Here is a 26,222-nt window from a genome sequence, read left to right as displayed (position 1 = left end):
ATGTGAGCAGACACTGAACAGCTGTAGGATGTAGGTCCTAATTTTGCAAAACAGTTAAATACTCAATTTTGTGGGCGGGGAGAGGATGTCCTGCATGAAGACCTAAGTCTGAAGGAAGTTATTGAGCATTGCTCAAGACTACTTAATATTCTGTAAAATAGGGTTTGATCTAGGGCAAAATTGAATATGGGGTAGATTCAATCACAAGTTTGGCTTGCAGTCAGTCTCATGAAGCTTTACCTGCTGAGCATTTGCAGAAGATGCATGTGACGAGTGTCGTGGGCAAGGCTGGATTAAACTGCTTTAATTCAAGTTCGTAGTTTCTGGGATTTCTTTTTACCACTGTGGGTGAAAATAAAGCTCAAGTAGTGGGTCTAGTTGTGACAGTCACAGACTACCTTGAATACCAGCAAGTGTCATCCAGCCAAGGAAAAGCACCAGTATTACACCATTTCTGTAAGTCTTGAGCACAGGGCACAGTGGACACTTGTATCAATACGTGTAGAAGTTCTGAGCCTGCCTGTGAGGGTACAGAAGTTACCCAGGCACCCTCAGAGCACCTTACTCGGTGCTGCCAGTGTCTGACCGTGAAGTTTCATAATGAAGTCATTCAGAATTAAGCAGTCATTGCAAGTAAAGGAAAGAAATCCATTTGAATCCTTTGCATTACATGTCCCTTTTACTTCACAGCAATTTCATTTTCATAGCCCTGCATGTGCCGTATGAGGACAGCAATGCTTTCATTCTGTAATTCCACTTCAAGGGGGTAAAAGAGCAACAATATTTGAATCCCTATTTCAAACTGCTCTCTGACAAATAAGTTTTTCCTGATATAAATCAAGGTACTGTCAGAATTCACTTTTCTCAAATGTCAAGGTCAGCTAGAGGTTTGTAAATTAGTTCATGCCAAGAGAAACTAATGAACCAGTTAGAAGACTGATATAGAGGTTTGGCTCTGTGAACATGTTGGTTAATCATCTGAGAGTCCACTAAGTATGCTTTTGATTACTTTCTTGACTTTATTTCTGTACTTAATTTGAATAAATCTTAGTCACAACCTCATTTTGCTAGGAGTCGCATATCTCCACTGGGTCTTTTTGGAACCTTTTTTAGTTTTATATTAAATACATTTATAGTAAAGGCTCTATAACCAGCATGCAGCATAATCATAGCAGTTATTACACAGATATTTTAGATACATTGATACAGGTGTAACATAAAACAAGAATACAAGTTGTACTTTTTTTTTTCCCAAGGAATAATCTACTCAAGTGAATGGGTAGCTCCGGGTGGATGTTGCAAATGCTATGGGGTGATCATTTCCCAAGGATTAATGCCCCAAATGCTGTTGCAACTATGAAAACTTGCCCCTCGCATGCTGGAGAAAAGAAGAATAAGGATTCAGTTACAGGCATTCATGGAAACTTATTAATCTCAGAGCTTCATAGATCCCAACAGACCCAAATCAGGCAAGGGCAGGCATCCTCCGTGCCAAGAGCAGGGTCCTGGCCAGGCACTGGCAGCAGGAACATAAGATCTCTTTCCTGAGCTCACTCAGTCTTCCAGATTTATTTTTAATTCTATCTAATCACCTTGCAGTTTTTTCATGGGTGGTTTCAACCTCCCTGCCTCTCACTGGAGAGGACAGACAAGACAACAGAAAGGCTGCGCAGCCTTTGCTTGGGGTTTTACTGGTGATGGTTTTACGACTGGGCTGTTTCCCCTCCTGGTTCATTGCACTGCCTTCCTCTCAATATTCATCATTCCTTCTCAATTTCTCAATGCACAGAAAAATCACAGGCGCTGGCTCATGAAAATGCAGATTTCTTTTTCCTCTTCCAAATCCAGCATCATTCTTTTCTTAAGAAGGGGAATTGAGGTTTCAATAGCTTGACTACATCTAATGTGAATTGATGGTAGAGGCAAGCAGCTTAATACTGCATTTCAGCTCTTTCGCATCTGTTGGGAACTCAAGTAAGTTCCCCTTCAGAATGAGTCTCCCCCAGGCACGTGTTGCTCTGCTGATGCCCTAACAGATGCAGCTGATCCCTTTTGCTGTGGAACGCAGCAGCCCCAGTCCAGCCAGGAGGGGAGGAGCCTGCCGAGGATTACGGAGGTGTGAGGAAAGCGAACGGGTGAGGGCAAACCATGAGGACCCTCTTCCCGCACCCCCGGGAAGGGGACACGGCCAGCACCCAGCTGAGGGGGAGGCTCCTCTGGGAGCTCTCAGAAAAGGCAGCCCAAGGATGCAAAGGTGAGAGGAATTTTTCCTTCCCCCTGTGCCTGGATGGGGCAGCAGGGGCTGGACCGCTTACTCAGCAGAACTGGCCAGGACTTCACTGAGTGAGGAGACCAAGTCCCTCCAGGGTATCTGTGGTCCTGAAGGGACACTCCCTCCCAGGGGCTCCTGACCCCTGGTCATGCCTCCAGTTCTCATTCTTTCCCAAATAAAAATTTCCACTAATTCCAGTGTCCCAGACTGCCAGGCCATAAAGCCTTGCAAAAGGAATTATTTGAATAAACACACAGTCTGACCTCCCAAAGGAGGGCAAATAATTAAGCATTAATTTGAGCAACATTTAAAAAACCATTATGGATTTTATTTGCAGATCAGTAACTGCTTAAATGGATGGCTTTAGGGCAAGAGAGTGATGCTTATCCTTACTGGATCGGTAAGGTGTTCTCTGTGGGCAGCTGGTTTTGGACACTTTTTGCTTGTGTTTCCAAGAGCTAAAGGAGGGACTGGTTCAGAGCTAGCCTGGTTTTGTAACACAGACATATTTTAATCAGGGCTAAACTGCTGACAGCATAATGGAACATGATGATGGCACATTTGTTTCACTCACCAGCAATGCAACTGGTGAACCAGAAGCAGATAATTGCAGCTTATAATAAACCAAAAGCATTTACGGTAGGTACTACTAGAGGAGTAAGTGGACCCAATTTCTCCTTGACGTTAGGGTCCCTCAGCCCTAACCCATGTTCCCACCGTGACACTGGAGTTATGGTCTCTCCCGCACCCCTCATATAGTTAAGGACAGTGGGCAAGTCCCGGGAAAAGATGCCAAAGCTAAACCCAAGAGCATTCATCTGACCTATCCTCTCTTGGTTTTCCCTACAGGACAATTCTACATTGCCTCACAGTTCAAAGAGAGCTGATTAACAGAGCAGTAAAAACATTTCCCTGTTTTAAATAATTAAGTTTTTCAGGCAGTTGGCAGAAAGCGGAAAAATTCATGGTACAGCAACCAAAAAAAAAATTAGCTGAAGGGGTGCAAAAAAAAGATAATTAATGCTGGGTACAGTTTTATTTACCTGTCTAAGCACAGCAGGTAAATACCGATGTCCCTGATAATCCAACTGCAAAGCGTGGTGCAGTGTGTGAAGGAGCAGTGAGCTGCTGGCCACCAGTGTCACCAGAGCTGTCTGCCTGCCCCACCGCCTGTCCCTGCCCGGGCAGCTCACTGAAGGGACGGGGTCACCTTTTGGCTTCTTCAGCCCCAGAAATCAGAAGCAGGTATTTCTTTTGGAACATAAAGCTTACAGGGTTTCAGATGTTTTCAGAGCTCAGATCAATGTTGTCCCCATTAATCAGAGAAATATTTCTTCCTCCTCTGAAATCCTACATCAGCTCTTTGTCTCAGATCTTAGAGCAGAGATTTCCACTGGTTAATTATATTGGTTTTCTATAGTTCACCCTCTAGCTGCATGTCCAACAGTGAGTTGCCTGCTTTATCTCCGCTGTACCCCACATCCCAACCCTGCCTGCTACGTTACCTTAAAGCATAAAAAACCCACAGGAACAAAAAATGAATATGGCTCCATCCCTGGGAGCCCTGAGACCCAACACACAGGGAGTGATTAACTGCCTGATTTGTGCAGTACTAGCAACGGTACTCAGGCAAGAATTAGCAACCTAAGGAGAGCACAATAACACCTTAAATCTTTACCTTGGCAAAGTGGCAGCCTGCATTAATATATAATAGTATAAACTAAATCAAGGAACATAAATATAGTCGACTACCTCACATCGGCTTCCACGTGGATGCAGAAGTGAAATAATACATTTTCTGATTGGGAAAAAGCCTGAACCGAGACCAGCTTAGTCTTGAAAGACGTATCATACCTGCTTATTTTAATAAGGACTGCTGGCTTTTACCTAGAATAAAACATGCCTGCATGATTTCCTAATTGTTCTATAATTATGATGGAAAAAATGAAGAGAAATGTGTATTTATCCCAAAACCATTACACTGAACATCTGTGAACTCCAAGTCAGGTAAGGTTACAGCCGGTGATCGACTGTGTTTCGAGTGTAGATTTGGGGGTTGTTACTCTGCGAGTAGATTATTATTATCTATTATCTATTATAGATATTATTATCTATTACAGCACTTTTTTCGTAGAGAACGTGTCAGGTGGAGGCTCTGACAGCAGGTAAGATGCGTTGCCATGTGTGAAGCAGGCAGGTGGGAGTCTGGGTATGGTTTGTATGTGGTATGTGCACGTTGAGCTGGAGTCAGGGCTTGTGGGGAGCTGTGCAGGGGCTCCCGGCTGCCCTCTCCTTGTGGAAGAGCAGGTGAGAGCTGGGTTGCACACGCGACAAACGTATGCACAAGCAGGTGATGTTCTCTCACCGATAAAAGACTGATTGAACAAAGGGTGGTCAGTGAGGACCCACTGTGGAAATCACAAGGAGAAGGGATTACCTGATAGAAAACAACTGCAAGATCAAATAAGTGAGTATTGCTAGAGGCAGGGCAAGAGGTGTTCTGCTGTATCTGCAGAAGGGCCGGGTTTACTGTGGAGCCCAAATCCCTGTGGGAAAGGTGGAGAAACTGTGAGACACGCAGATTTTCAAGCAAAAGCTCAAGTACAACATTGGGGTTAACCTCTGTGAGGTCCCCAAATGCATCCAAGTTGCCAACCTTTCCCTCTTCACCACTCACTGCATGGCTCACACCAGTACCCAACTTAGTTTAATTGGGACCCAGCCAATTCCCCAGTTGTTCCTTGTTAATTTAGCTCCGCTCAGGCAGGGGTAGTTGGGGGGTTGTGGTTGCTGAGCTCTGTCTGCTTGGCTGCAGCTGCTGTTTTGGGGGTATGTTGCTTGTTTGGGCTCTTCTGGCCTGCTGTTTTCTAGTGGCACTTAGGGACTCTCTGGATGCCCTGGGGCGCCTTAGATCTCGCAAGCTGTTAGACTCGCACAGCAGCATGGCTTCCCTGGACCAGCCCAGCCAGCAGCACCCAGTGCCTGCAGCCAAGGGAGATGGAGAGAGGGTAAGACTTGCCCCTGCAAATGCAGGTAGCTGAAGGCGGGGGGTGACATGGAAAGCCTAGTCCGTCATCATTGTGCTTGGGGTGTACAAGCCCGTGTCTGTCCAGTGGTTTTCCAGCGAAGATGGCCTCAGCAGGTGGTTGCTTTTCAGCTTTGCTCTTCGTGTTGCTTCCTGGGGCTGCCGGGCTGGTTACTGTGGATGGGCTGCTGTAGCTCCAGGGAGGTTACACCTGCCCCAGTGCCCACCCAGGCTCTGTTGGCTTTCACAACCCCCCTGCCTGCTGGGATGGTGGCACGACTTGGCCCTTTCTCTGTCATGAGAGGTAGAGACTCAAGCCCTGTGAAGCCTTTCTAGTTATCTGCCTTGCTGGTTTGTGTGCATCTGTAGGGATGCAGCTGTAAAGAGATAAACAGACCATGGAGATCTCGTAGTTTAATTTCAGATTGTCATCCAGAAGTAATGGGGTAATTATCTTTCTAAATCTGTGTGTTTTGACAATGTAGAAAACAATTAGAAGTCAAGCAGGGGTCATTGACTTGCTTTATTCTTGTTCTAGAACAACAAAATATAAATGATGACATCAACGGTGTGTCAAGGTTGTCAGTAAGCGCAGAAATGTGTCATGTCTCTGTCCTGCCTGGAACGAAGACTTCACCCTTGTGTGCTCTGGGTTCTGTTTGTTAAAATACACCAGGCAGAAGGAAAAGCAAACTGGGGCTCTGTGCTTAGGTGTACCCTAGCCATGCAAGGAGACACGGGTGGAAACTGAGATCCAGGGGTGAGACCCGCTGAGCTAGCTTTGTGTGTGAAGAAGCTGGTTGCTTTGCTGCAGAATAGGAGGTGACAGAGGAGGTGAGTGAACAGGGGGGGCCTGAACAGGGCGAGCGATTGATTTAGTTGTAGCAAGTGTGTTTGCAAAGGCTAATCTCTGAAAGCAATTGGCATGATCAGATCCAGCTCTCAATTCATGTACGGTCAGGCTGTTGCCTAGTATAGCCTGCCCATCTCACTTAGCATCCAAAAGCTAGCAGCAGTTTGTGCCAGGAATATGGGATGAGTCATTTGAGCTGTCTTGTTTGAAGAAATCGGGTCCCTGATTGCACTGGTTGTTCAGAAGCCTTCCTCTCTCTCGCTGAGAAGAACAAAGTCTGCCCAGAAGATGTGGAGGGTTTTTTATATATGCAAATAATGTCCTTCATTAAGTTTATTCTTTGTCTAAGTAGGAGTTCAGGGTACCCTCCATGCTTCACAAGACAAAAGATGGTACAAGGCATCTGCACCACGTGAGAGGCTATTTTTAGGCTGGTTATGGGCCTCCTCTAATTTAGCATCACCAGACAGTTCAGGTGAGCAAGTGCCTCTGGAGATGGGCTGGTGCAGAGCAGAATACAGCTTGCTCAGAGCAGAATCAGCTACAGCAGGCAGCCCAGCACTGTCCCGACTTGGGTTTTGAGTATCTCCGAGGATGGAGACTCCACAGCCTCTCTGAGCAACCTGTTCCTTTTTGACAACCCACCCAGTAAAAAAAAAAAAACCACAACAAAACAACAACAACAAAAAAATAACCACCAAACTTTCAATTTTGTCACTGTGCCTAGAAAAGTCCATGGAGGAGAGTCTGGCTCCATCTTCTTTGCTTTCCCCTCACCAGATATAAGATCCTCCTGGAACCATCTTAAGAATGGGTGTATTTTTATCTTTTCCAGAAATTGCGGTTCAGCTGTCAAACTTGTAAAAAACCATCCATCTTCTACATCCACCTTTTCCCCTCTCTTCCCCCAACACCATGTTTTTATTGGACTGGTTCTGCCAGCTGTTGCTCTGTTTGCCATCATCCTCTTCTGGAGGGTTGGATGTTTTCCCCGGACGCCAGTCAGCCTCCTTGGCTCTCCACATCCCCCACTTCCCTGCAGCGTGCCGGCTCCCGGGCTGAAGGGTGCTAGTGGTTTGGTGGCCTGCCTTGAGTCACGTACCCAAAGGGTGGCTGGACCTTGGGATAGGGACTGAGTCTTGCTCCTGAGGAGCAAAAGGGTATAAACTTGACTTCCCCTAGTACATATGTTCAGTAAGACAGCAGCTATAGAGCTGCCAAGAGGAACCCAGGAGAAAAATGAAGTGTGGGTTGGGTTGTTTTTTTTTCCTGTTCTCTCATAGATGGAGGCATTCTTCATCTAGCGCTATAAACTGCTAAGCCTCTAGGTCATAAACAAAAGAAATAATTTAAATAATAAAATTATCATTTTAAACCAGGCATAGTCAGCATTACAGCCCTGCTTCCCCCAAGCGCTCAGCGTGTGCCCTGGAGCAGGCACTTGCAGAATTCCCTGCAAGGGCTCGAAGAGGTGTTGGCCCTTAAAAAGAGTCAGGGAAAACAAGGTTAAGGCAGACTTCTCAAATGGTATCAAAGCATCATTTGAACCAACAGCTTGCTCTAAATGCTCTGCCCTGTACTGGGGGCTGGTGGGGTCTGCTGAGCAGGACAGGCTCCTTCCAGGCTGGACCTCTGCGAGCAGATGGTGGGGGATGGGTTGGGGACCAGCTGGAGACAGCCTTCAGTTTCCATAACCAAACCTGCTCCTCCTCTTCTCTCGAATGAGCAGAGTACTGGCTCACAGCTCTGTGTCCTCCACAGCTACTTCTCATGCTGGGGTCAGAGAGAGAAAGTGGGCAGAGGTTCACGCTTCACAGCCAAGCTCCTTTAGAGCTGCAGAGTCTTATTTAGACAAGGAACTGAAAAGCAGAACCCCAAAATAAACAGGTTTTATCCTTTCATATCTTTGTAGCTCTGGGTTTTTTTTCTCTTCCCAAACAAACATTCTCTCTTACATATAAACACTGATATTTCCTTCAATAAACTTCCAGCAGAGGTCTGAAATAGCTGCATCTCTCTAGAAAGTCACATAATTTGAATAATTCCTGCTTCTGACAGGCATTAAGGAAACAGTTGTCTGTAAGTAGAGTATCTCCTGTTTTGCAGTTAAAAAACAAAACAAAAAAAAAAAGCAAAAAAGCAGTACTTTGAAGAACAAAAATCTCAGAAACTTATGTTTTTTATTGCTGCACTTATGCTCCATTTCACATTTCTACTGGAAATGACAATTTTGAGTTTGAGGAGTTGGCGGACTGTATTTGTGTTAAGCAAAGCAGTGATGTTGCCAGTTGTGTAGAGCAGGTAGGAAACAAAGTTTTAAGCCCTAGGGAAGCTGGCAATGTTTGAATATATGTTGTGGAGTGGGAAAAGTGTGACAAAGTCATAACTATTTTGCAAATCAAAACATTCAGAAAGGTTTCTGCTTAAAAGGGGTCTGCTTTTTGATTGGCGCATCTGTCAAAGCCACCCACTCTTACCTGACTGAAGCTACATGTTCAGAATCACTTAGATTAGAAAAGACCTTTAAGATCATCGAGTCCAACCATTAACCCAGCACTGCCAAGCCCACGCTAACCCATGTCCCTAAGCACCACATCTGCACATCTTTTAAATCCCTTCAGGGATGGTACTTGACCACTTCCCTGGGCAGCCTGTTCCAACACTTGACCACCCTTTTGGTGAAGAAATTTTTCCTAATATCCAACCTAAACATCCCCTGGTGCAACATGATGCTGTTTGCTTTTGTCCTGTCACTTCTTACTTGGCACAAGAGACTGACCCCCACCTGTCTACAGCCTCCCTCCAGGTAGCTGTGGAGAGCAATCAGGTCTCCCCTGAGCCTCCTTTTCTCCAGGCTGAACCCCCCCAGTTCCCCCAGCCTCATACTCTAGACCGTTCAATTACAGTTGCACGAAGCCAACACACATTTTTTTGTTCTAGCGAGCAGGAGCCCTCCTGACAGGCTTTTGGCTGTAAGGTCTTCTGTCCTATCTAGTATGCATGGTGTGTAAATTATTTGGGATGAAACCTTCCCTAATCCCTGCAGTTATTCTGATTTTCTCTGTTTTGGGAATTTTGTAAGAACTTGAAACATCTCTCCATGATCTTACATCATCAAAGCGCACTGATCTTCTTTTTGGTTTATTAGCTTAAAACATCCTGGAGTTTTCATATTTCCTTGCAAGTCAGGCTGGAACTGCCAAGCTTCTCTTTCCCTCTTTGTGGCTGTTCTAACCGAAAAAGAACTAAATTTTGCCCGTCTAATAGCCATGACCTTTTCAATCTCAAGTGCTTGTACTGAATTTCACCTGAGCTAGCAACTTTTCCTCCAGCATCCAGAAAAAACTCTTCGCCCTACAAATAACTTTCACAAATGCAAAAACTGGTCACTAATCAGACGGGAGAAATGTCTGGCATTTGGTGAGACTCGCTAAGCTGGTGGTTTTCAACACGTGCGATGCTGCTAAATGATGCCTGGGAAGGAAGTTAGCTGGTATTTGCAACCAGCCTCTTCCACCACTGGGATGTCTGGGGCAGGGAGGTGATCTGATCAGTAGATATTCGGTAGCACTTAATTTGTTGCTATTGATCTTGCAGCAGAGGTACCAGACGCTGTGATCAAACACCTGGCTGCTCAACCAAGATAAAAGGCTCCTACTTCTGATTTCATTTGCTAATAACATGCTCGTTTTGAGGCTTGTTGTGCAAACCCCACCACCACATAGGGAGGAGGCAAGGGATGCTCTTGGGTTTCAGGGGATTGCCCAGGTGGCTGGACATGCCTCAGCTCACACCCTTGTCAGGGAGAAAGATGCTTTCTGCAGAGCTTGAATTGTACCAGGATAAGCAGGAAGGGAACTGGAGAGAGACAGGGAGCTGAACCGGTGTCCGGCTGGTGGGCAGTTCGTCTGGCAGGAGGAGCTGAAGGCAGCAGAAGCATCCCCTCTGTCCTAAGCAGGCTGGGATGCTCCATGTTTATGTTTTTGTAGTTTTCTAGCCTCACACAGGAAAAAAGACTAGTTATCGTGAGAAGCATGCCATATGTTGTTGCATATGGCTGAAACATCTGCATATGTACCCAGGGATCTGATATATATGATGAGCTTCTGTTACAAATCTAACAGTGGAGGAATTAGCTTTTGGATTTTTTTGTTTTGTTTTGTTTAATCTCTACCGCTCTTTGAGGGAAGTTAGCTTTCTGGCTTTGCCTTCATGGGATTTCATGAAACCTGTGAGGATCGGTGCACGTAGAAAGTAGAAAGTACTGAGAGTTGTTTGTCCAGGAGCCACCAACACTCCAGCCATTGCTGGGTATGTCTGAAGGCTGAAAGAGTTGTCCAAATTTTTTGTTTTGGACAAAAACTGCTGCTACCAAGCAAGCAGCAGCAGAGAGAAACAGATTCAAACTAAAACTATTCAAACAATCCACACAGATACTTTCGCATCTTCCATCATCCTTTTTGTCCCTAGCTGATTCCTATGACTCATAAATGTAGCTCAATATGAAGAAATCACAGTGTTCTGTGCATCCAATAGTGACATTGTTAAGGTAAAGAATTTAATAGGGTTACAAAACTGAGCTGAACAGCAAAAAAAAAAATAAAATAAATAAATCTGTAGTCATGGCAGTTCAGATGAAATAGGATAAATAATACTGCTCCTCATTTTTAAAGGTGGTCACTGATAACCCAGCTGCCTGGCTAATGTAGGACATTCAGAAGCAGCGGCCACAGGACATCTGTTCATCATATATGGGAAACCTTCCATTTTCCCCAAAGTTATGGTGTCTTCATCAAGACGGAGTTTATAAAACACTGATTCTGTGTTGTGTTCATACAGCAGCTAGCGCAAGGGAATCTCCCATCCCTGCAAAAGTCGTTAGGGAAAATACCACAAATCAGTGAATAAAGTGATGTTTGTCTAGTTCCCCACTGAGCTAGGGGGATGGAGCTCCTGAGGAGCCCTGTCATGCGGGGTCTGAAGCACGAAGTGGTTCTCCTAGCCACATGCGAATGCATAAAGATCCACCTCGTTCGGTTGTACTTGTGGTGCAAAATTCTCAATCACATGTAAATTCCCCCAAAGCTTTCAAGCAGATGGTTTTTTTAGGCAGATGGTGTGGGTGGATAAGGGGTGAAGAGATGGAAGATCATCTGACAAAACAAACAGAGGGACTGATTGAACTAGTCCATAAATATAAATGTATTCCCGACAGCATTCTGTGTGCTTCTTTTCATCATCCTACAGAGGGTGGACTACTGATGGGTTCAAGCAGATGGTAGGTGGGGGAAAGCGAGTCATCTGGGTTTGTTTGACTTGTGTTGCTTGCTCCCTGATGGAAGAATTCTTCACCTGCATCCTGCTGTCTCCCATGTGTGAGAAAGGCCGATAATAACGCACACGGGTCCAAGGGGAATGTCTAAAGGTCAGCGTTTGGAGGGTGCTTTCAGGCTGCAGGTGCTGAGGAGCTGCTGTCTGGCAGCATCACAACTAGCAGATCAGAGCAGGAGATGTCCTTGTGCTCTGACCACAGCTGGGGGTTTTTGCCACCTTTCTATTCACACAGCATGTGTAAAGGCCTTACTGGAATATATGATTTATATTACCATTGCAGATTTCAAGTTGGTATTTTGTTTTCATTTCAGGCACCCTGAGACCACAGCCAGGACATGTTCTAGCGACACAGCTGGTGGGTCCTACAGCTTGTACCTTACTACTCCGGGCACCGCAGGAGAGCCTAATGTGTGCAGCTGCCTGGAGGGGAGAAGGGCAGGGAGAGAAAAGCCTTGGTCTGAACAACGCTTGACTGCCTATTACACCTCTAGGTTCTCTGGGAATTGCAATGATACCTTTTACTTAAACTCTGACAGAGCCCCTATGACCCAATTCCCTCATGATTTGTAAGATTGAGCTTTAATAAGCTGAAGGTATGCAGAGAAAAGGACAGACTTATTAACTAAGGCAGCTTAATGAGGAGGCATGGGGAGACAACTCCGTCCTGCCTTTTTGCCAGGTGATGCCCCAGCATCTCAGGAACGTGGTGTGGGTGTGTGGGCAAAGAGGGAGGGAGTCATCCCGGAGCAAACCAGGAGCAGGGCGCTATCTGCACCTTGGTAAAGGTGAAGGTCTAGGTCACAAGGGTGGTCACAGCCTCATGAAAGGGCTCATCTGAGGTGGGTGGAACCTTGCTGTTAACTTTATCTTAATCTTTCAGGTTTAGCTCTTTGCAACTGTTGTTGCATAGCTGCTTTAAAATACTTTTTCAAAATATTCTTCCTAAAGCTTGCCAAGCAGCAGTGCTGGCTGCGGGCTTGCATTTCTCCAGCACCTGTGGGACTGTCACTGCTCCGGGTGCGTGGCCCGGGACCAGGCTGCTGTGGGGAGCTGAGCTGGGCAGGCAGCGGCACTGCCTTCCCCGGGCACAGCTGGGGCTGGAGGAGATGCTCTGAATCCCAGGCAGAAGTCTGGGGGTCTCGGCTGTTTTCAGCTCTCAGGTGGGACCCCTGAGGGGCTTTGTGGGGTTTAATCCCTTAAACTCACAGGGCTCATGCTTGCTGCAGGGAGCTGCCTGCAGTGCTGCGGGCTCAGGCAGGGTGAGGGGGTGGCAAGGAGATCAGAGGCATTACCGGGCATTCCTGAAAATAGTCCCTTATGAAATAGCCTCCCTCCATGCATACAAGTCCCTACTCAGAGGGAAGCAGTGGTAGGAAGATGGGATTACTCACTCCCGCCCTACAAGCAGGTGAAGAGCTGGCAGTACCCAAGGGCAGAAGTGTTGCTGCTCTGTGCCTGCTGCCAGCCCGTGGTGAGGCAGGCTGCCGAGCCCCCCCTTCTCTGCAGCAGCATTGCAACAAGTCTTTAAGGCACGTCTGACGTGCCGCTTTAATGCTCCAGCAGAGTTCCTCAACATCACGCTTGATGGGGAGATGACTGAATGTATTACAGCATATCAAAGGGTTGACTGCCCGTCCAGGGCAACACTCGCAAATCTTTCCAACTGACGGAATTGTTTCAAGACAGCTATAATTAGGTGTAATAACTGCAGTCATAATTGAATCTCCTCATAATGGGGATATCTGCTGCTTAATTCGGTATTAAAATGATCTACTTCAATATTGAACCAACACTTCAGAGAAATCCATGAAAAAAATACATTGTAAAACCATCAGATTTGTGCAGGTCTCGGGTGAAAACTATTGAAAACATGAGAGAAAAGAGCCCAGACTGAAGCCTTGTACTTCAAAATAACACAAGGTAAGAAATAATGTATCATCAGTTTATTCAGTATCGCTTGCAACCTGCTATTATATGTCAGAGAAAAGAGAGCATATGATTCCTACAGAAGGTTTCTTGGATGGCAAAGATTCCTAGATACTGCTTAATTATCACGTGCCAATAGCTCAGCATTTGTGGAAGGTGTCATCTAATTAAACCAGAATTTTTAAGTACCAGACAGCATGAAGACCAGTAATAAGAGAGCAAGATCCGTCTGTATTACAGATGGGATGTGCAACTCTAATAGTATGGCTTTAGGCAATATTTAATTGAGTAGTTAAATTATCTTTTCCAGACGGGAAAATAAATTACTGCTCATCTCTCCAATTTATTTTAGCTTCTCCACATTCTGTTTCCTGAGGGAGTGGTGAGGGAGTGTGGGACATCCCCAAATATGCCCAGGATGATTTATTCTCCCCATGCACCATAACTCTTCCGTCAAGGAGAATGGCTTATAGGCATGTGGAAGTTGGTGTGTACGTAACAGCAGCTGTATGCTCCTCTTTCTTTTAAGGGATGTGCTGCTAATTGCTGTGGTGGGATCACAGAGATCCAGTTATACACTTACATGTGTGTGTTTTTATATATATTTTAAAAAAGCATACACGCCAGAGAAAGAATTGCTAGTTGCACATGCTGTAGTCAAATCCAGAGCGCATGTCCTGCCGGGGCTGTGCAGTTGGCCCAAGGAAGTTTTCCAAGCTCTGAGACAACCTGAAAAATCTTCCGTTTGACTCACATCATTTTGTAGAATGGGATTATGTGGGGAAATTGTGTCAAAGTCCAGACTGTCATTCCTCAGGTTGCCCAAACTCAGCCAAATCAGAACACAGAAATGCATGATGCTCTGCATGGTGCATGGGAGCAGAACTGAAAATATTGGGAAATTACTGTTAATTAATTATCAGATCCCCACAATAACAGGTTTCCAGGCTGGATGAACTTTCCCCGCAGTCAACTGTCTGCATGCCAGGATAGCCCTGTGAGGGCTGTATGAGCTTTCGTGCTTTACACTGACTACAGGAGCACAGCAGGTATTGGATCTGGCATGAAATCTGCTGCCACAAAGTCACTCCTCGGAAAGTCTTGAGCAGATCCGAGTCAGCTGCTTGGGCTGGGACCAGCCTGCTGCTTTGTGGCGTGTGGCTGTGATGGTTTTGACTGAGTGCTCCAAGCCTGAAAACGGATTTCTCACTTTTTGCAGAACCACAGCCCGAATCCCCTGTGACTTCTGAATATTTTTGGATGTAGTAACAGGGCCATGTGTAAGGCAGAGTGCTGGACTTAGTCTGCCCATTTCCAACCAAAGTCACAACTTGCTTTCCAGCTGGCTAGTTCCCAGTCACGGGACTTGGCTGTGGGCTGGATGAGATAATCATGTTCTCCTTGTGTGGCCTGAAATTCCACCAAAATTCTGGTGGGAAGAGGAAGGAGAAGTAGCTTTTACAGCTCCTTGGGAAGAGAGGCTCTGTATCAGTGCAGGATGATCTTGTTGTTATTGGAGTATTATTACATCTGAGAGTGACTTAAGGGACTAGAGAAAATGGCTTTTAAAATTACAGGTGGTCTATTTTTCCCCTTGGTAAAGGGGTTTTTTCTAACAAAGTTAATAAAAGATTGCTTTAATGAATATGGATGCTTTTGTTGTATCGCCTGGGAACTCCATGGGCTGTAGAAGAAGATGTCTTCAGGGGGAAATGCTAACTAGAAAAGCAGACGGTGCTAAGCTGACATAACTGAAATGTTTCTCTCCAGACACGCTAAGCAGAGAGTGCTTCCAGGCTGCAGGAATGCAGTGTGGTTGGCAGGAGCCTGGAAGACTCCTGTGCTTGATCTCAGTTTTCACCTGCGCTGATCCCTTTAGTGACCACACAGCTGAGCTGCTTCCCGTTTGCCCAGAGGTGCTTAACAGTGAGCAGAGATGGGTCTATGGGAAGGGGCAAGGAAAATCTGCTTATCCACAGAAAGGTTGGGACCCTGGGTTTGATAAAAGTCCCAGTGGACACTTTAATGCTGCAAATCTGCTCCACAGGCAGGAGCATCCCCACCTCTTCCCTCCCACTCTGGCAACCTGCTCTTCTGCCTTTGATCTTGACCTTGCTTTCTCTTAACCAAACAGACTTCAACAGCTCTGCAGTCCCTCCCGTGAGGAGGAGGTTTGCTTCGCTTTGCTCGGTTCCTCTTTTCACTGCCCTGCAGGTATCTGATAGAGATGGAGCAGACTGCACCTTGCGCATGTGCGAGGCAGGGACCCTGGCCACCAGCCATGGCCAGCGCTCCGCCCTGGGACCTCTGCGTAGGAAGGGGTAAGAAAACAGCCTCTCCAAACAGTGGGTTCCAGGCCAGTGGCCTCATCATCCTTTCAGAGTCCAGCTGTAAAGGCATGGCTCCTTGGGAAAGAATGGGTTCATCTGCCAAGGGGAATTTCCCTCTGCCAGCACCAATATGTGCAGAGCTGGAATTTAGCCCTTCCACCTGCACCAGAAAGGATGTATGTTCACATAATGGCAATTTCATTTTTAAATTGAGTGAGCATAGATGCTCTCTAAGCTGCCTGGAACATGAATTCAATACACACATTTTCTGAAACAGGAGTTACTAGCCAACTCCTTTTCAATAAGCCTCTCTCTCTTAGACCAGTCAAAGTTTAAACCTTACGAGCAGCCACCCCTGAGGCACTGTTCTGTGGCAGGATCAATGCTTTAAGGGGTTGCTGCACAGTGAGGATGCAAGGCTGCTTCTGCACCCAGGACTATACATCAGCAGTAAATTTAATCTCCAGATATATTTTACTGCATCTCCTTGCATGTCCATAAATGATGTTCCATATTGGCATTGCAGAAACACTAAATGCTCACTATTTCTACATTTTTGTTAATTAAAATGTATTTAAAGCCTGAGTACAGATCAACACTGGATTCTAGTGATTTGTTGCTCGCAGTGGTGAGCACTCATTGCCTTTCAGTTCTTGTGCATGCTTCCTGGTTGCAACAGAAGACTTATTTTACTTTCTGGCTTTGAATCTAATAGCTAAAATGCTTTTTTTTTTTTTTTTTTTTTTTAAAGCCTTGACTTCAAAGCTGATTTTCTCTGCCTTTCAGATCCTTCCTTTAGGATGGAGTACCCTGCTGTTGACTCTGCAATAAACTGCTCATTAGAAAGACATCCTGACAGTAATGGATAGACACAGATCTGTTTCTGCTCCTGTACTTTCTGCTCAGGCTGCTCCAAAGGCTGATGGATTTGGGAGAAGCTTAGCTCCAATTTCATTTTTTTAGTGTGAACCAAAGTCTGCTGGAAAGGTACAATTTACTCTCCTCCATCAGCCACAGAATAGATGAAAAATGGATGAGGATATGATTAAGCAGGTGTGGGAGAGCTCTTCCCTATGGAAACCCTGGGGACCAAAGTGGGCTGCAAGAGTGAAAAAAGAGGTAACAGATGACATTGGTCCCTCTGTACGCAAGCCCTGCAGAATGGCATAAGATGCTAATGGTCCCCTGGGATACCTGGCTCCCCTGAGCAAGTCCCAAAAGCCCTGTGAAGTGCGAGTTCCTGGGGTCTGGCCACAGGTCTGTCACCTGTGCAATGCAGCATGCTGTTGTGGAGGCGACTTATTTTAGAAATCCAGTTTAGGGGCTCTACTGGAGGTACCGGCTCATAGAAGTCGAGCTGAGTAGGTGGCTGTTGCTGCCAACACAGCTGTGCCTCTGCACTGGAGCTGTGCTGAAGAGCTCTGAGTCACCCAACAGAGAAGTACCACACAGGCTCTAGCCTCTCACCTCTTGTGTACAAGACCATGAGACAAGCAGCCATGTGTGCACTTTCTGTTTCATTGTGGATTTTATGAACTAAAACCAAGCAGAACTGGAGGTGCTGACTGTGCAGGGCTCAGGCGGCGAGGGACACACAGGTTGGCTGTGCCGGCAGGCTTCACCTGCAGCTTGGGTCCTCTGATCCTCTCCTCCCTGATGCTCCAGGACTTGCTGGTGTGGATGGTGAGACCACTGGTACATTTTCATGGGTGGTACTTTTTACTTTTCAGGTAACATTCTTTCAGGGTTCATCTTTTACAAGCTCTTATGCTCAGTGATAGTTTTTGTAAAGAGTTTGTGCTAGTACCTGCCCACAGCAGGGCAGGCAGGGTCTGGGCACTTGCTGTTCTCTGCCCTTTCAAAGAGATGTTGACGTGGCACGATGGGATGCTGTGGGAAGAAATGGGAGCTTTCTCAAACTGCCCGCTGAGCTCTGCAGTGATTCATACCCTTTCAAAGGCTATTTTAACGCAGGAGCACTGAATTTGCACTTACACTGCTTCTGGCATCTCAGCTATCTCAATATTGAGAAATAGCACTCACACTCCTGCTGTAGGGTGATGACTCTTCCAGGGTCACCATGATGCCTGCGTCTCAACATCTCCTAGTATGAAAATTGTATCTGCCTACAAGGGAAACTAGTTGTTATTTGTGATCCAGACAGGGTTCAGCTCCTTGGGCTGCTCAAGGAGAAGATGCATGAAAGTTGCGGACCTTTATGCTAGTGCTCACGGCCACCCTGGGGCTCCCTGGAGGGCATGGCCAGGCCTCCTGGGCTCCACCAACCTTCAGTCACTCTGCAGGAGCTGTAGCTGAGCTGTGCTTGGAGGGATCAGAGCACTGCGTACCAACCCGGCCAGGCACTGGCCCAGGTATGGGGCATTTGCAGCCCTCCCGAGGCGGCATTGCCAAAAAGGAAACTGCCTGGAGCAGCTGGCTGAGGCTTCTGCAACACCACCTCCATCTCCCTGCAGTCGGGCTGCTCACAGCTGCGCTGACCCCACTGCTGCAGTGACTTGTTCCACATGCAGCATCACCAGTTGTCTCTGAGAACCTGAATCTGCCACAAGTTGTTGCCTGATACCCAAATTAATCACGCAGTCCCGGGTTTGCTGTTTGCTGCCCAGCCACCTGATCCATCCCCCTCCCGTTGGCTGGGGGTCTGACCCAGCTCTGAGCTCACTGTTCTCTCTGTCTTGGCTGAATGCCTAGAGTTTCCGGAGGGGATACAGGGCTGAGCCATCGCCAAACCAGAAAAAGCAGCGTGCCTTTTTAGCAGATCCACACCCAGAGCATCGCTGCTCTGTGTCTGCTCTTCAGTGTCTCCAGTTTAGTTCTTACACCGTTAACTTTAGCTCTTCTTGTCATCGTGCTGTCTCACACCCCATTGAGAACGAGCATGCTGCTGAAGTTCACACCCCTCCCCTTGCAGTGTGGCACTTCAAAGAAGTCCATGTAGTAACACAAGTGATTTTTATGAAGTTGTAGGACTGTATTTCATTCTCTGAAGGAACACTTACTTCACATGAAGGCTTTGACATTTTTATAGAAATGGCTATAACTGTGTTATTTCATATGAGGAAGAATTTATTAAGCCTAGATCTGGATCCCCTTTTTATATTATGCAAATGACTAATAACAAGCCTTCTTCATTACCAGCTCAGAGCTCAGGCCAGGGCTATTAAACCCTGCTTCCCTTCGGTCTGTGTCTATCGGAGTGCCACATTAGGCTGCAACCTAATCAGAATTCATAAAACCAGCCCAGGCTCATACTGGGATACGAGGCTGCAAAATTAAAACCTGAGTTGCAGAACACGATGTTTCTTTGGCTATTGTAAGAGGAGCAAGCCGAGGTATTTTGGGGCACGGCGTGTTGAATGAGGCATGACGCCACCTTGATTACTTGTGATTATGAAAAATTTCACCACAACCATACAGTGAGGGGGAAAAAAAAGTACAGGTTCATTTATCTCACTGCTCTGGTCAGATTACACATCGGGCAAAAACATCCTGCTTTCTGTGTTTTTCAGGAGTGGTTTCCACTGCGTACCATCCAGCCATGCAATCTTCTCCTTGAACGCTGCTACTCCTTGCTCTGCTCTCTGCTCTTGCCCCGGAGGTGGCTACAGAGGAGGGCTGGGGTGCCTGTGACGTTCGGCAGAGCTGCGTGGGACATGCCTGGGAGGAGCTCACTGCACCTCCAGTGATGTTGCGACCTTCACACTTGTAAGACTTGTGCTTGGTTCCCTGAAAAATCTTTCAGTTTTGTTTGGGGGTTCCGTGATATGCTAGAAGTTTAAAAGCAAATAGGACCTTTCCTATTGGCACATGAAGCCAACGGAGCAGCAATGTGCCTAAGAGAGTAGTCATCCCAGGCTCGTCTGTTGCTGGATATTTGGGGGCAGTCCTCTGCAAGGCAGATGTGAATTTGAACTTTTATGATGTATCCCAGAAAAAAAGCCTGTTTCTCCTCAATCTGGGATGACCACCCAACCACTGCAACTGGATAAATGTGCTAGGGAGAATACTTGCTTCTCTGGCTTCCGCATGCTCTGAAAACACCAGCTGAATCAAGCCCTGTAGGTGAGAAAACTAGAGGAAGGACCTTATTTGTGGATGTGGATGGGATTTTGTGGGGGATAAGCATTTCTGTGGATGGATCCAGCCCAACTGATCTGAAGCGGCATGTGCTAAGTGAAAAAATACATATCTGAGGGAGTTCCAGGACATAATTTAATGGAAGAAAGGGAGAAGAAAAAGGCATTCCGGTGAGTTTCATTTTCTTTGCAGGGGAAAGCTACCAACACTCTTCCCAGAGCAATTCCAGGAACTGTAATTATGCTTGTGTGTATCAAAGGAGAAGTGTGTTTACACCTGACCTAGTCTCTGGGTAGATGAGATGTTCTGTCTTGGGAAATTGTCACCTTCAGGCTGGTTGCTCTCACATAACTATTGCAGAGCACAAATTTCCCCCGTGGTGTGGTTGTAGCAATCTGCCAATATTCACCCAAGGCAACAGCGGCCTTTTCTGCTTCCATGGCCTTCAGGGCAGGCTCTGGCTTGACAAATAGTGCTAATATTAATGGCACAGATTCTTCAGAGCTTGGTCTGTGATTTCCATTACATAGCATTAACTTAAAAAAAAAAAAAAAAAAAAAGAGAGAGAGAAAAATACTAGTATCCCAGCAAAACGCAGTGCTAATTTAGATAGATGGTAATTACCTGCACTAAAATTGAGATTGGACGGGATCATCAGTAGCTCCCGCTCTTCCTGAGCTCCGGTGCAGCCTTTTGCTAGCACCCCTGGGCACGGCCCAGCTCTGCTGCCATGCCATGTGCCTGCGGTGCTGGTGCGAGGACAGCCGCATGCTGCCATGTGCCACATGCCCGTGGTGCTGGTGCGAGGACAGCCGCGTGCTGCCTTGGGGCTCTGCTTGCCGCTGGGTCCCCGCGGCACCGCTGTGGTTTGAGCCGGCGTGCGGTGGCCTGGCGAGCAAAGAGGGTAAGGAGTGTAAAATGGGAGAGTCTGTCAATGAGAAGTGGACAGTGGATTTTAAAATATTAGGCAATGAAGCACATTTTTCCCCCTTTAGCAGCCAGAAGGAAATGTCCATGGTTAGGGCTCAGTGGCGTTTCGGTCTCTACTGAAATAATTTGGGAAAAGCGCAGCCTGCTCCTACCCGGGGCCCAGAGCCGCCGCCGCAGGGAAGCGCGGTTAAACCCCCCGCCCCCTGCCCCGAGAGGGCACCGGGGCTCTCGCCGCACCCCAGCCTGGCGGGGGGGGCTCGGGGGGCAGGGGCACCCCGCAGGCTGCCTGCCCGCGGGTGGGGGGTGCGCGCCTGTAGGGGTGCACCCGTGCGTGCCTGTGGGGGTGCGCGTGCCCGCGCCCCTGTGTGCGCGCCCCTGTGTGCGCGCCCCTGTGTGCGCGCCCCTGTGTGCGCGCCCCTGTGTGCGCGCCCCTGTGTGCGCGCCCCTGTGTGCGCGCCCCTGTGTGTGCGGCGGGTGCCGATTGCCGGCCGCGCAGCACCACCTAGGGGCCGCAGCCTTCCCGGGGCGCCCTGAGCCCCCCGCCCGGCCCGGCTCCGCGGCACCGGCCGGGCTCTGCCCTGGGGCTGCTGCCGGCGGGGAGCTGCCGTGGCTGCGGGGGCGCAACTGTGCCGCCCCCCGGGCCGCCTCCTGCCCGCTCCGGGCTCTGCCCTGGGGCTGCTGCCGGCGGGGAGCTGCCGTGGCTGCGGGGGCGCAACTGTGCCGCCCCCCGGGCCGCCTCCTGCCCGCTTCGGTGGCGCGGGGGGGCGAAGGGCGCCGTCACCTGAGGTCCCGCAGCCCTGGCACCAGCCGGGAGCCGTGTGCCGGCCCGGCGCGGGTGGCGCTTCCACTTGCGGTGCACCGTGCACGGGCGGCCGCGGGAAGAGCCCCCCGGCACTGAACGCGTTGCCCCAGGCTCTTTGTAGCATCCCCCCCTCTTTTCGCCAGGTCTCTCCTCGGCCGCCCGAGCTAAGCTAAGCCTCGCTTGATGCGCCTTACCCCGGCGCCGTGCTCGTCGGGGCGCCGGGCCCCCATGGGCTGGGGAGCTGGTGGCACAGCCCCCGGGGGTACCTCCAGCAGGGACGGGGTCCCGCCGCCGGGCACTGGCGGCACCACCGCGCCTTTAAGGTGAAGCTTTGCGGTCTTGCATGGCCGCTGCTTCTGCAGGTAGCGGCGAGCGACGGTTAGCGTGGGGCTCTGAGATGCTGACGCATAGCACGGCAAGTTTCTGCTGTGGTTTTCTTCGTTGAACTACTTCGGAAGGACTTTGCTGGGGAACAGGGCTGAGGACCTTGCTCTTCAGCTCCTCACACGGCTTTGTGTTGCTCACTTTGGGGGGGGGGGAGGAGAACAGGTGAGTGACGTGGGCTTTGGGGAGGAGTGGGACATTGCAGGCTTTTCAGGTGGCCTGAAGGAAAAAAAAATAAAAATCCCCCATGGCATTATGCATTTACCTTTCTAGAAGAAGTGAACCCTAAAAGTGGGCAGTATCTGAGTGCCTAATGTAGGGAAGGGGCTGGGGAAGTCAAACCGCCAGCCAAGTCCCTCTGCTTCAGGCTTGCTGGGGAGGTATCTGGTCAAGCACCAACTGCCTTCGAGTAAGGGGAAAACCAGCCCCAGGGCAGGTAAACTAGCAGGGTATCTGCTGGCCATGGCTTACACCTATCCAGGAGCAGAGCAGCAGCAGCAAGGGTCTGTGCACACAAAGAGAAGACTCAGAGTTAAGCGTTTGCTAGTTTACATCCCTAGGGAAAGACCGTAGTTTTGCCATAGCAGTGAAAGGAACACCCTAATCCTTATTTGAGTTTTCCCGATAACCACAGTTACATCACACTTACCCTTTTTTCAATATATCAGATTAATTTGGAATTCATATTCCATATCCTTCCTGGACAGACACGTATTTGTGCTTCAAGTGTAGGAATGAACCATCCTCGTAGATATTGGACTACACAGTTTTGCAGTAGCTGCTGCTGAGTGACATGGGCTGTGTTCACCTTTCTCCAGGAGCAAAGTGAGCATCTGCGCTTTGGAAAAAGCAAAGTGTTTTGCTGGAGAGCCCCAGGACAGGAGCAAGGACATGCTGTTGATTCACTTTGCAACATCTCCTGGTGACTTGCTCCTCCTTGTGCCTAGCAGAAATGCTGGGCAGAGAGAGGAGCCTGACTTGCATCTCTCCATCCTTCTTGGTGGAGAAAATGTGAACCGTGGTACTCAGCAAGTTAAATAAATACATTTGTGGTCTCCTTTCAGCAGTGTTCATTTACCTGAAAGCCAAACGGAGGCTCTGGCTGGATTCAAATATCTTTTGGATAAGTATTGGATCCAAATAAATAATTCCTGTCGGTGCAGCTGACCTTGGAGATTTTTATCAGCTAATTAAGATGCCACACTAAAGGACAGAACTGGAACCACAGTCTCAGTTAAAATTTAGCTACTCTATTAATTGAGTTGTAGAAGTCTGGCTTACATCCTAAGCTGTGGCATCCTATACAGCTATAAGAATATTGCCATTCTTTTTACTGTAGAATGCAAATATCATCACTGTCATACTGATGGATGGCTTAGCATGTAACAGGAAGGGGGGAAAGCTGGTAATTTTGTAAAATTTTATAAATTTTGTGGTGGGGTTGTCCCAGCATGCTGGATCTCTGCAATGTTTTCCAGGACAGAGGATGAGCAGGGACCATTTTTTGTGTCAGTTGCAATGAAAATAAAATAGAGATTCTCAGAAGCGGGGAGAAGGGAAAGCAGTTTTTATGTAATTTACATTGTGAAGCTCATCAGAAATCCTTCATTTTTAGGAGTGTTTCAACAAAGAGATGACAGATTTTAAGATCCTCCCACACAATGCAGTCATATAGTGGTATCGCTAATTGTTGTGATATAGTACTATTTACTCCCAAGCACTGTTTTTCTTATCTCTGGCTTAAAGTACGCGTGTGTGTGTATGTGTTTGTAGCTATCAATCTATCTGTCTAGACCTAATCTTTCTGCTTAACTTGAAAGTCCTACTGTTCACCTGAAGCCAGCCTGTGCCACACCTCCGAGGGGAATGCTGAGTGGCAACTGCAGGGCTACAGCTCAGCCGAAGGTGCTCTTTTCCTTTGGGAGTGGGTGCTTCCGCTGCAAAGCTATGACAGATGCAGTTCTGAGGTGTCTAGAAGCTGACACATGTATTTCTGACTTCTTTTTTCTGGGGCATGAAGACAGTGTTAATTCTTTCTTCTCCATGGTGATCCACGGAAACACTGTCCCCCAGTGCACCTATTTTATCTATTTTATCTATTTTTTCCCAGTTCGTCTTTCTACACAGCGCAGATACAGCTGGCTTGTAGATCTCGCCTGGTAATACTCTTTGTCTGAACTCTGGTGACTACTTCAGGGGGGCACTTTTGAGTATAGCAGCTGTTCTTTCCACCTTATTTTCTCAGTTTTGTACCTGCCGACAAATATGCAAAGCCCCTAACTTCTTGTCACATTTTCACAACGATCTTCAATGGCAGCAACAAAAAGTAGGGGCAAACAGCAATTAAATACATGCATTTCTCCCAGTTGCTTTATTTTGACTTAGCTATCAACACAGTAGTTGTAGGTAAAAAATCCTCAGAAGATTACCTCTTATTAAAGGGGGTGTGAGGAGGGAATCTGTTTCAGGCACATAACCACGGCATGAGAAATGTGAGTTTAAGTCCCTCCTTTGCCACCATCTGAACAAGCTTCTATGACTTGGACAGGTTCTTTTGTATCAGATATGGGAATGGGGGTCCTAGAAGTATTTAGCTGAATCTGTTGGGGTCTGACTGCTCCACTAAGACCTTAAAGGTCTTAGTTGCCAGTTGCCCACAGTGCCTGGACAAAGATTTCCCCAGATTTATAAAAAGATGGCAAGAGGTCTGCCAGGACATAGTTGCAGCCAGCATTTGAGACCTAAACAGAATGAGAGCTATATTTCATAAATTGAATTATTTTCAGAACAGAAAATTTGTATTCATGTCCTTGAATGGGCTTTGGAAGTACTTTTAGCCCTGTACCATCCTTCCAGGGAGTTAATGTTAGTAGTAGGCGATGTAATTATATTATTACAGGTCTGCCAAGAACAGCAGCCTTTGAGGGAGATGTTCACAGATCTGAGGAAGGGACATTTACAGTCAGTTTGCACTCATGCATATGAATAATGGTAACAATTATATTTCTCATTCTCAGCCATTTCTGAAGGACTGCAGTCATAGCACTGAGAAGCAATTTTTTGTTTGCCATGTCACATTTATAACCGTCAGTCTTTCCAGGTATCCTTTTCAAGAATGTGGGGCTTTGGTTTTTTTTGTTTTGTTTCCAACTCTGCAAGATGAAGGTAAAATGTGGTCCAATTCTTCGCTGAAGTAATGGTACAAGATCCGAAGGCCCATGCTGAAGCAGCCGGGGAGTCATGAATCTCCCATCGGGAGGTGTATCATGGGGGACAGAATGCAAACAGCATCCCCCTGTTGTTGCCTGCCCCTACGTGTTGGGTAAGAAGGCTGTAATGTAACAACTTGGCCAAACTGGCTGCCAGGCCGTCAAAATGCTTTCCACAACCGAAGGAAAGCCAGGTGGGTATGGCCATAATCCAGCCCCACGGCAAAGGACTCTTTCCCTCTTATTCTCCACTAATAATATTAGTTTCAATGCCAAAGGGGAATACTTCGCACCAGGCCCTTCTGAAGAACTTACTGGAGACCCAAGTTTCTTCCTGCTGCTTCTGCACTGACCTGTAAGCAAGGCATGGCTGTAATCCTGCTGCTGAAGGAAGAGGGCTGTCATCCTAGAGCTGGTAGGTATAAAGTATTGCAGTTTCTATGGCATAAACCAACATCTTTTTTATGAGTAGACACTATCCAAGCTGTAAAACCCACGCCTGTTTCTGTACTCTATAAAATGTGTCTCTAGACCTGTCCAGGAAACAACTGCTTTTCCAGTTTATTTGTAGGTGTGGAGCTGAGGGCCACATTTAATGCCTGCCGCACAACCCCCTGCGATTCAGAACGGTGGATTTCTTTTCCCCTGCTGTTCCCGGTGCACTGCAGCCCTGGCCACATCCTGCCCCGCCTAGAGGGGAGTATGCCAGCCTCAGAACCTGCTTTGCTGATACAAGCTATTGCCTGGTTGTATTTGTTTAAGCCACTGTCTTGCCTACAGTGGTGCTTGTGAACACAGCAAGAGAACGTAGTTATTTCTATGCCACCTGCCAGGACCCGGTGCTGCCTGGCTGTCCCTGCTCGGTGCCTGCAGGGCACTAGCTGCGGCAGGACAGCGGCTGGCTGCACCACGCCAGGGGCAAGCTGGCAACGACCTACCAGGGATGATGGCACGTAGAGTTCATGCCTCTGATGAATGGGTTAGTGCTTCTGTGTTTGGATAGGAAGGTAGAAACATCTCCAGTTTTTATAGCTTTTCCTGGGCACTTAGAGCAGCCAA

At 47.6% G+C, this 26,222-nt stretch overlaps 1 long non-coding RNA gene across 5 annotated transcripts in view; it reads left to right on the top strand.

The window, feature by feature from the left end:
* LOC114014749 (uncharacterized) overlaps positions 1-21,011 on the top strand; it is a 40,499-nt gene extending 19,488 nt beyond the window's left edge. For 3 of the 5 annotated variants that reach the window (XR_008735267.1, XR_008735269.1, XR_008735266.1), the window contains 3 exons: positions 11,796-13,404; positions 16,527-17,435; positions 19,271-21,011. This is a non-coding gene — a long non-coding RNA (uncharacterized LOC114014749). The other 2 variants (XR_008735268.1, XR_008735270.1) reach the window with 2 other exon arrangements.
* Positions 21,012-26,222: the final 5,211 nt, after the last annotated feature.

Source organism: Falco cherrug, chromosome 15 (genome assembly GCF_023634085.1).
Source record: "Falco cherrug isolate bFalChe1 chromosome 15, bFalChe1.pri, whole genome shotgun sequence".
Lineage (NCBI taxonomy): Eukaryota > Metazoa > Chordata > Aves > Falconiformes > Falconidae > Falco > Falco cherrug.
The sequence above is the reverse complement of the archived record's forward strand: the minus strand, read 5'-3'. Positions and strand labels throughout refer to the sequence as shown.